The 11,336-nt window shown below is 45.3% G+C and overlaps 1 pseudogene; it reads left to right on the top strand.

Moving 5' to 3' along the window:
- The first annotated feature begins 6,314 nt into the window (after positions 1-6,314).
- Positions 6,315-7,591, top strand: LOC110128381 (S-phase kinase-associated protein 2 pseudogene; annotated as a pseudogene).
- The last annotated feature ends 3,745 nt before the right edge of the window (positions 7,592-11,336 follow it).

The raw sequence follows: 11,336 nt of genomic DNA, 5'->3' as shown, positions 1-11,336 counted from the left end.
ACATGAGTGACATTTATCTGCCTTTCACTGGAACATCTAATCCACTTGTCAAGGTGTGTCTTAAGCGGACACCTGATTTCTGGCCAGAGTTGGCAGGCTTTGAATACAAATGTGACTGCCCTGGCTGAAATTCAGGATTGAAAAAAAAAATCATGGAGATACGAAATCATCAGGGAAATACATCAACTCGATTTCAGTTTGCTGCAGAGATGACATCGCCTGAATAGGATATTGGCTTTGTGGTAGAAATTATGGTCAGTCAATTAAAGTAGAAACGGAGATGAATTACCGAAGGGTTCACAAACCTCGGTATCTCTTCTTGTTGTTTAGTCACTGAGTCATGTCCAACTCTTTTGCAACCCCGTGGACTGTAGCCCACCAGGCTTCTCTGTCCGTGGGATTTTCCAGGCAAGAACACTGGAGTGAGTAGCCATTTCCTTCTCCAGGGGATCTTCCCAACCTAGGGATCAAACCCGCGTCTCTTACATTCGCAGGCAGGTTCTTTACCACTGAGCCACCTGGGAAACCCCAGTATATCCCTACTTAGCCCTTAAGTTCAATCGTAACAGAATAGTGGCTGTCTCTTCCTTATGCCAAAGTGTTAACAGAGTCCAGTTTTAGGAAGTGAAAACCAACGTGAATCAAGAACATACACAAACCCTGCCTGACTTCTCTGGAGGCACTAAGGGGGATCTGAACGGTGGTTCCCTCTTCAGGTCCTGGCAGTAGCAGATGATGTAAAGTGTATCCACATTTCAAATTAAGTAGCAATAAGCAACTGGAAGAGCAGTACAAGAAGAAGAAGAAGAAAAAAAGGCCATAGTTCCCTCCAAACAAATTAAACAAACAGGACTTACTGTAAGATTTCAGAAGAGAGAAAGAGGAAAAGCCTGGTGTGGGCAGGAACTCAAGTAAGACTTCACGGGAAATAGGACTGGGAAGAATCTTGAAGGACGAGCCAGTAGGTATGATCTTCACTAGAATGATGTGCATTAATTAACTCCAGGGATCCCATCCCCTCAACACACACACACACACACACACAGAGGCATTCTTGGCTCCTTTCTGTCCACGTGGTTCCTTGGCCATGCCCCCTCCCCCCACGCTGCTGTCCATGGTGCTACAGAGCAGGGCCTCTAAGTCACGGGCTGCACTTCCCCTTCAGGCTAAAGGACAAGCACCTTAGGAAAGTCTGTTCTGTTTTCTCTTTGCCCTAGGTAGTGCTGTGCCCAAATAGAGTTCTGTTTTTTTTTTTTAACCAACTTCATTTTGCTTTAATTTACATACATTAAAATGCATCCATTTCAAGTGTACACTTCAATGAATTTTAACCAATGTATGTACTTGCAAAACCACCACTACAACTGGGATATAGAATAATTCCATTGCCCACCCCCCAAAATTCCCTGTGCTCCTGTGCATGGGATGGCAACTCCCCGCCCCCTCACCCCTGGCCTCAGGCAACAGTTAATCTGCATTTTGTCCCAACAGAATAGTTTTTCTAGTGCATGCGCATGTGCTCATTCGTGTCTAACTCTTTGCGGCCCCATGGATTGTAACCTGCCAATCTCCTCTGTCCATTGAATTCTCCAGGCAAGAATACTGGAGTGGGTTGCCATTTCCTCTTCCAGGGGATCTTTTTGACCCAGGGATCGAACCTGTGTCTCCTACATTGGCAGGCAGTTTCTTTACCATTAGCACCACCTGGCAAGTTTTTTGCTCTTTTTCTAGATTTTCCTATAAATGAAACCTACTGTTTGTAATCTTTTGTCTGACGTCTTTTCCTCAGCGTAATGGTTTTGAAACTCATCCATATTCTGTGAATCAATCCTTTGTTAATTGCTATGTCAATATACTACAATTTCTTGGACCATTCACCTCTTGATGGATATTTGAGTTGTTTCCAGTTTTTTGGAATAAAGTTCCTGTGGACACCCATGTACAAATTTTTTGTGTTTGCAAATACACTTTTCATTTCTTTAGAGAAAATACTAGGAATAAGAGCTGCTGGTAACATATATAGTTTCCTTGGTGGCTCAGACGGTAAAGAATCCACCTGCCTTGTGGGAGACCTGGGTTCAATCCCTAGATTGGGAAGATTCCCTGGAGGAGGGCATGGCAACCCACTCAAGTATTCTTGCCTAGAGAATCCCCATGGACGAAGGAGCCTAGTGGGCTATAGTCCATGGGGTTGCAGAGAGTTGGACACGACTGAGCCACATTTATGTTATATATGTTTGATGATTATAGGCATGGCCTCTATGAGCATTCTTGTCATTGTCTAAAACCTTATGAGTCTCTCTGATTTTTATGAGTGGAATTCATACTCCTTAGACTAGCATCTTTGGCCCTCTGCCATCTGCTTTTCATTATTTTACTTTTCCACCAAGCTAGTATACTTCACTCACTCACACACCATTGAACTTGCTTGTCCACAACTGAGCCAAATATAAGTGGCAGTGCTTCCAGGACTGCACATGGATTTCCTCCTCTTTCTGCCGCGTTGTCTGTGACCACATACCTACCAGCCAAATGATCAGGTTTAAGTACTAACTTAGATGTGTGACTTATGCACATTCTTAAAACAAATTTCACAGATACCATGATTTTGTTTGTCTCTAAACATTCAAAGCATATTTGTAGGATTTCAGAAATCCTCTTTTTGAAGAGAGGGGAGTAGAAAGGGCATTCTCTTCACAGATTCAGTCTTCAGGCGTTTAGTGAGCATCTACTATGAGCAAGGCATTAGTAGGAGATACATTTGTACAGTGTCTGTAGGATGGGTGTGTGTCAGTGCAGCAGTCTGAAAAGGGCAAGTAGCAGACAGCTCTAAGGGAGCATGAAGCGACCACATGGGCTGATACAATTTTATCTGAAGCACGAACAGGAAAACTGGAATGTATAGTTCATGATGATTACAAAGAGGAAGAAAAAGAAAAGGTTTATTTTCACCCTGTCTCACTCAGCTGTTTTCTCTTGTCAACTTAAAAAAATATACAGTGTGAGAGTTGCAAGTTAAGTTTTATTTGAGGCAAAATGAGGACTGTAGCCTGGGAGACAGCGTTTCGGATAGCTCTGAGAAACTGCTCCAAAGAGGCAAGGGGAAAGGTCAGTATATATGTGATTTTGGCGAAGGTGGAGTACATGCAATTAAGTATGTTATTTTTTGCAGAAGGTTTCTGCTGGTCATGAGGAGCAGCTGTCACCATGAAGGATTTCATGCTTTTCTAGATAAAGAAGATATAAGAATTGGGCTCATAAAATTGGCCCCTGAAAATATCGAACTATCTGGAGATGTGTCCTGTCAGTTCCCCCACCCCCACCCCCAGCACAAAGTGTCTTATTACAGCTCTCCACCCTGAACTCCTTTCAGGGTTGTCGGAGATCAACAGCACATGCTTTAATCTTGTAGAGGTATATGGCAAGTGCCAATTCGTAGTTGACACTCTTGCCAGGTTGTAGTTAACACCCTTCAAGGTGGGCTTACCTGGTGGCTCAGCTGGTAAAGAATCTGCCTGCAATGCAGGAGACCTGGGTTCAATCCCTGGGTTGGGAAGATGCCCTGGAGAAGGAACGGCTACCCACTCCAGTATTCTGGTCTGGAGAATTCCATAGACTGTATAGTCCATGGGGCCACAAAGAGTCAGACACAACTCAGTGACTTTCACTTTTACTGTTCAAGGTAAAGCTAATTATGAAGATGAAAGGAAGGATAGCTGGGAGAAGAATTGTGCATTTTAAAAAATAACCAGTGGCCCACTTTGCTAAATTTGCTAAAACCATGCCAATTTGAAGGAGAAAGTGCACTGGTATAGAAAACATGCAAGCACCATTTCTTGTTTCTTCTATTTTTTATAAACTGATTTCCACTGTTCTGCAAATCCTAGTATTCTTTTCTGAAATGAAACTTCTACCCGGACTAGTGCATGTCTTTGTCTCAGAACATGTTACTCAAATGGAATCACTCAAGAAACTTGAATAAGAACTAAAACAGAATTGGACACTTGTGTGATGCAGAAATGAGTCATGATTCAGCTTCTAGCTACACAGTGTGGGAGCTAGTCCAGCACCATGGGAGAGTGCCTCAAATTAATTAGTACTCTCAGAAAGTTAACAAAGGCAAGAACCCTAAAGCTTTTCTGTGTGTGAATGGAAGTCACGTGTTTCTGTCTTTCTATCATGGGATCACTTACTTAAGGAGAACTGGCTTAGAAACCTCTATCTTTTACAGTGAGCACTTCAGCTGACGTCTGGAAAAAACAGAGGCTTTTATGATACCAAAGACTGGAAGTTTTTTTCCTGCAGCTGATCCCATGCCCCAAGGTGAATCAAGTAAAACTGCAAAGAATACGTTTCCCTCTGTCTGGTACCCAGAGATCCCACAGCACGTGAGCCTGACTTTTACTGTCCAGTCCATAGTCTCCTCCTGAAATCTCATTCATTTTTGTCCGGCCAACCAGCGCTGTCAGGCTACGGATGCTGCAGCCCTAAAAGATGCTTCACTGGAAAGAGGAATAAGACATGTGGAGCTTTAAGTTTACATCGTGACCAAAGTCACTGGCCTGACTCTAGCCGACCGCTGTGTGGCCTTGAACAAGCCTTTCACCTCCTTGGGACCTCACTGTCCTCACTTGTAAAGCCACTTGCTAAACCCAGTCACCTCTGAGGATTCTTCTGGCTCTGACCATCCAGTATTAGACACCCCTTCCTTGTCCAAATGCCTGTGGCATTTGTGATCTTCACTGAATACGCTGACATACACAGCTTGTTGCCACTTGTTTTCAGCTGAATGGGGCTTCCCCTCCCTGCAGTCATTCAATGCTTTTGGTGACGTTTGATAGATCTTGACTGCACAGCTTTGTGTCAGCCTCTTTTGCTGACACACCTCTTTTGCTGGGTATTTATCAAAAATGGCCTGTTCTCCTAGACTCTACAGTCTTGCTTGGGGGTAGGGAGCAACTAAATGAAGAAACAGCATGTAATTGGGTTGTGATAAGTGCTATGGAGTAAAATAAAACAGGGCCTAGGGATAGAGAGTGAGAGTGGGGTGTGGTCTCTATTTTAGTGTCAAAAAGAGCTACTTTCCATTCTTTAAAATTGGAGTGTGCATGTGTGTGCTAAGTTGTTTCAGTCATGTCTGACTTTGTGAAACCCTGTGGATGGCAGACTGCCAACCTCCTCTGTCCATGGGATTCTCCATGCAAGAATACTGGAGTGGGTTGCCATGCTCTCCTCCGGGGGATCTTCCCAACCCAGAATCGAGCCTGTGATTCTTGACGTCTCCTGCATTGGCAGGGGGGTTGTTTACAACTAGCGTCACCTGGGAAACCCTAACATTGGGTTATAATTAGCATATATGCTTCTGACACCAGTTTCAGTGTATAATTGCAATTCTCCATCAAGCAATTCTCTGACACCAGCTGGGTGTCCTACAATTCAACTAAGTTCTGACACTGTCTACCCCGAGACAGCATCAGACCATGTTCATGCAAGTTCGTGTGTTCGATGCACAGTGAGGCCAAACAAACCGAAACATCAGAGTTTGGAGCAAAGAAAGTTTTAATACCAGGCCATGTAAGGAGACAAGGTAATTCTTGCCCTGAAAAACCTCTAGTTTCCAAAAGAGTTTCGGGAAAGCATTTTTAGGGCCAGGGAAGGGAGTGGTGTCACAGGTCTCTGGTCAGTTTGTGCAGTTATCTGACTGGCTGATGGTGAGGCAGAAGGATGTTATCACAGGGATTCAGAGTATCATTCCTCAGGCTCCAGGAGGCTTGGGGCTCTGTGCTCTCGGTCTTTAAGTAGTCAACATCTTCCATTTGTTGTCGACTGGGAGGCTTTTACATCTTCAAAACAACTCAGGAAATTTGCATGCAATATTGTTATCTAGATACTTTGTGTGTGTGTTAGTCACTCAGTTGTGTCCCACTCTTTGCAGCCCCATGGACTGCAGCCCACCAGGTTCCTCTGTCCATGGGATTTTCCAGGCAAGGATACTGGAGTGCGTTGCCATTTCCTTCTCCAGGGGATCTTCCTGACCCAGGGATCGAACCTGGGTCTCCTGTACTGCAGGCGGATTCTTTACCATCTGAGATATGAGAGCAGCTAAAGCAGAGGATGGGGGTGGGGGGGGAGGCATGTCCCTCCCCCAACCCAGGAAGGCCCCGAGGGGTACTTCTTGGTTACAATTTCTGCTCCTCCCTACCTTTCTTTGGTACTCCTGTCAACTACAAATTGGCACTTGCTATCTACTTATCTATTTGGTACACCTCTACAGGCCAAAGTGGGAATCCGGGAGGCGGGCACCTCTGCAATTAATGAGCACATTTAAAGCTCCCCAACCTGCAGACACCACACACAGGAAACACTTCCAGGAGATACCCGACCAGAGTACCAATGCTACCACCAGTTTCACATGGGAATGGGATTCTAGCAAGACTTCTGAACTGCTTTCAGGCATGGAGGTCTCCACCCTGGAGAAGGAGGAGATGGACAGTGAGAACATCCCCCAGGAACTGCTTTCAAACCTGGGCCACCCACAGAGTCCCCCATGAAAATGGCTGAAAAGCAAAGGGAATGACAAGGACTTTGCGATTATCCACAGGCCCAAGCTAAACCGAGAGAACTTTCCAGCTGTTTCTTGAGACTCCCTTCCAGATGAGCTACTCTTAGGAATCTTTTCCTGTCTGTTCCTCCCTGAAATCCTGAAAGTCTCCAGCATTTGTTAAGAGATGGCATTATCTAGAATTTGATGAATCTCTCTGGCAGACTGTAGACCTCACAGGCAGAAACCTCTACTCAGATGTGGTTGGTCGGCTTCTGTCCCGATGGGTGGTTGCCTTCCACTGCCCATGATCATTTATGGACCAATTGTTAGTTGAATATTTCAGCCCTTTTTGTCTACAGCACCTGGAGCTGTCGAACTCAGTGATTGATGTGTCTACCCTCCCCGGCCTTCTGTCTCATTGCTTCAAGTTGCAGAATCTCAGCCTGGAAGTCTTCCAGCTTTCTGATCCCATTGTCGATAATCTTACTAAGAACACAGGTTTTCTGCAACTCAACCTTTCTGGGTGTTCTGGATTCTCTGAATCTGCCCTGAAGATTTTGCTGAGCAGCTGTTCCGGATTGGATGAGCTGAAACTCTCTTGGTGCTTTGACTTCACTGAAAAGCATGTATAGGTGGCTATCGCACACATGTCAGACACCATCATCCAGCTGAATCTCAGCAGGTACCAGAAGAATCTGCAGAGATCAGGTGTCTCTACCTCAGTTGGAAGATGTCCCAGTCTTGTCCACCTAGACTTAAGCAATAGTGTCATGCTGAAAAATGACTGCTTTCCAGAATTTTACCAATTCGACTACCTCCAACATAGCACTTAGTCGGTGCTATGACATAATACCTGAAACTTTACTTGAACTTGGAGAAATTCCCACACTAAAAACACTACAAGTCTTTGGAATCATGCCTGATGGTACCCCTCAACCGTTAAAGGAAGCCCTCCCTCATCTACAGATTAATTGCCCCCATTTCACCACCATCGCCAGGCTGACCATTGGCAACAAGAACCAAGGGATATGGGGCATCAAATGCTGACTTGTCGGAGAAGGCCAGTTGTCTATGAAGCATCTATTGCAAGATGGTGTCTCCCCTTTTCTTTGAACAGGAAAAGTAGGCAGGAAGCCCAACTGTGGAGAGCTCAGTTATTTTTATTCTTGGTTTTCCGTTGCTTTCCTTCTACAAGTATATTAGAGAACCACTGGAGAAAGAAAACTATGAAGTGTTGCTTTTTAGAAATGATTCTGAAAGTTTTTATCACTGCTATCCCCTTAAAAGCCTAAGCTCTATGCTTTTTGAAATTTTAGGGAGAGTGAGCGTTTAATTTCAAGATACCTTAAATAGCAAAATTTGAACCACGTTTTCCAAGCACTCTTCTTAGTAAATCTATTTAGAATCAGGCTTAAAAATCAGCACCAGAAAATCATTTTCATAGCCTATATGGCAACTGAACTTTATTCTATTTAATTTTTCAGCACTGCTTTATTGTAAGACATAGGTTGCAAAAAATAATAAGCTATTTGTATTGTAAGCTGAGCAGAATGAGAATCAGAGTAGATTTGCAGAAATCTCTTCTGAGGATAGCAAGAAAAATAGACATCTCAACTATGCCTTTAGATTTGCAATCAGGTTGATGGAAACCAATAGTCCCAGGTCATTCACCTTAAAACCTAAATAAAGGAAGAAATAATCAGCCAACCAGAGGTCTAGAATTGGTATAGAAGTTAAAGGCTCAAGAGACAGTTTTCTATGACAGGTTAACCTGGGGTATCCTCTAATGCCCATTAATGAAGTCCCCTTTAGGTACAGTTGGGAAGGTCCCCTGGAGGAGGAAATGGCAACCCACTCCAATATTTTTGCCTAGAGAATTCCATGGACAGAGAAGCCTGGTGGGTTACAGGCCATGGGGTCACAAAGATTCAGACACGACTGAGGGACTAATACTTATCTACTTACCTACCTCTACAAAGATTAAATCATGTGCTGCTGCAGCTGCTGACCTTCAACACCCCATGAAAGGAGTTCAGGGTGGAGAACAGAAATGAGGCCCTCAGTCCTGGGGGCAGGTGGGGACTGGCAGGACACGTCTTCAGACAGATATTTCCAGGAGCTGATTTTAGAAGCCCAATTATTGTATCTCCCCATATCTAGAAAAAGCACTGAAATCGTCCATGGTGAAGATGGTTCCCTGTGACTAGCAAAGATTTCCCAAGACCAGTAGAGATCTTCTGGAAAAATATATGCTTGATGGTATGTACTTCTCTCTTCACCAAAAGTCACATCTATACTGACCTTCCCCCCCACCTCTTGAGAGCAGTTTCTCAGATAGCTCATTTTGCCTCAAGTAAAACTTAGCTTTTAACTCTCACATTGTGCATTTTTTAACAGCCTTTTTTTGTTATTAGATAGTGATTTATTTATTTGGTTGCACCGGGATCTTTAGTTACAGCATGCGAACTCTTAGTTGCAGTATGTGGAATCCTGTTCCCTGATTAGTGATTGAACCTGGGCCCCCTGCAGTGGGAGTGTGGGGTCTTAGCCCCTGGACCATCAGGGAAGCCCCTGTGCATTTTTAAAAAGTTGATACTCCTCAATCTTGAGGAGAGCAAGTTTTGAACAAGAAAAGGAATGAAGGGTCTCTGTCGAGGTACAGTCCCTGTTTGGTTACAGTCCCATAGGTTGAGGGCTCAGTCCCCCAAGACTGTCCTCCTCTGAGACTTCAGAGGCCACCTGAAGGCCTGGCCATCACCTGTGCTTCTGACCCAGGGGCTGTAGATCAGCAGTACCCATGACTGCCTCCTCAGGAGGTCATTAATTTGCTAGGGTAGCTCACAGAACTCAGAGAAGCATTTTATTTACTAGCTTATCAGTTCAGTTCAGTTCATTTCAGTCACTCAGTCGTCTCTGACTGTTTGCGACCCCATGGACTGCAGCATACCAGGCCTCCCTGTCCATCACCAACTCCCAGAGTTTACCCAAACTCATGTCCACTGAGTTGGTGATGCCATCCAATCATCTCATCCTCTCTTGTCCCCTTGTCCTGCCTTCAATCTTTCCCAGCATCAGGGTCTTTTCCAAGGAGTCAGTTCTTTGCATCAAGTGGCCAAAGTATTGGAGTTTCAATTTCAGCATCGGTCCTCCCAATGAATATTCAGGACTGATCTCCTTTAGGATGGACTGGTTGGATCTCCTTGCAGTCCAAGGGACTCTCAAGAGTCTTCTCCAACACCATAGTTCAAAAGCATCAATTCTTCGGTGCTCAGCTTTCTTTACTAGCTTATCAGTTTGTTATAAAAAGACCTCACTTAGGAACAGGCAGATGGAAGAGATGCACAGGGCTAGGGGGTGGAGAGGGGCATGGAGCTTTCCTGTTCTGGGGTCCACCATTCCCTCCAATTCAATATGTTCATCAACTTGGACCCTCTCTGAACTTACACTTTTGGCTTTTCTGCAGGCTTTATCTGGTGGGCATGATGAATCACTAACTCCATTTCCAGGCCCTCTCTCCTCCCCTGAAACCAGAGGGTGGGAATGAAATTCCCAACCATCCAATCAAGGCTGGTTCTCTAGCCTCATTAAACCTCACAAAAGAAATCTCTACTCGCTCTCAGCACTTCGAAAATTCCCTGGGTTTCAGGAACTCTGTGCCAGGACCTGGGAGACCAAGACCAAATACATATATATTTCTTATGATAAGTCATAATATCACAACCAACCATATGGTGAACAGTTCTTAAATGGTCAGTGAACTTTGACAATTGTGCAGATGCATAGTAAAGTGAAAAACAGGTCTGAACCTGCTGTAGCACTGTTCTCGTCATTTCCCTCCTTTGAATTTGACTGGCCTGACTGACTTGATCCCAACACAGAATGTGGCAGAAGGGATAGTATGTGACTCCTGAAGCCAGGTTGCTGCTGCTGCAGCTGCTGAGTCGCTTCAGTCGTGTCCGACTCTGTGCAACCCCATAGACGGCAGCCCACCAGGCTCCTCCGTCCCTGGGATTCTCCAGGCAAGAACACTGGAGTGGGTTGCCATTTCCTTCTTCAATGCATGAAAATGAAAAGTGAAAGTGAAGTTGCTCAGTCATGTCCGACTCTCAGCGACTCCATGGACTGCAGCCTATCAGGCTCCTCCGTCCATGGGATTTTCCAGGCAAGAGTACTGGAATGGGGTGCCATTGCCTTCTCTGAAACCAGGTTAGACAAGGCAATACAACTTCCACCCTGAAGGGAGAGTGTCTTTTGCTCTCTCTCAATTCATCCACCAGGTTATGAAGATGCCAAGAAACCACGTGGAGAGGCCAGGTGTCACCATTCTGGCCAACAGCCCCCGCTGAGGTCTCAGCCTGGGAATATTGGTTTTCTCTTTGTCAAGTCGCATATGCCAGGCGAGGAGGTGGGGAACCCAAGCAGGGCTTGGGGAAGCCGAGGCAGAGACAGCCTCATGGGGAAAGCGTCGGAGGCCAGGTCAGAGCGCTGGTGGGCAGGGATGAAGAGGCAGGGGGCCTCTCCCCAGCCTGTGGTCTGCCTCTTGTGGGCCTGGGAGCACAGAGAGGTGGCCTCACCCCGCCTCTCCCCCCAGGAGAATATAGCCAGATCAGAGTCCCTGCCTGTAACCACCAGGATGGAGAAAGATGGCCATGACCCTAAACGGCAGCTATAAGAATATCTGACATCTATTTAATATCTCAGCAGCTTTCTGTTGCCCTGAAGAAGGAGCTAGTTGGGTTTGGCAAATGGATGCAGCGTTAGGCTGGAGGGATCAGGAAAGGCCACAGACCAG

Source organism: Odocoileus virginianus, chromosome 9 (assembly GCF_023699985.2).
Source record: "Odocoileus virginianus isolate 20LAN1187 ecotype Illinois chromosome 9, Ovbor_1.2, whole genome shotgun sequence".
Classification (NCBI taxonomy): domain Eukaryota; kingdom Metazoa; phylum Chordata; class Mammalia; order Artiodactyla; family Cervidae; genus Odocoileus; species Odocoileus virginianus.
This window is presented reverse-complemented; position numbering and strand designations above follow the sequence as displayed.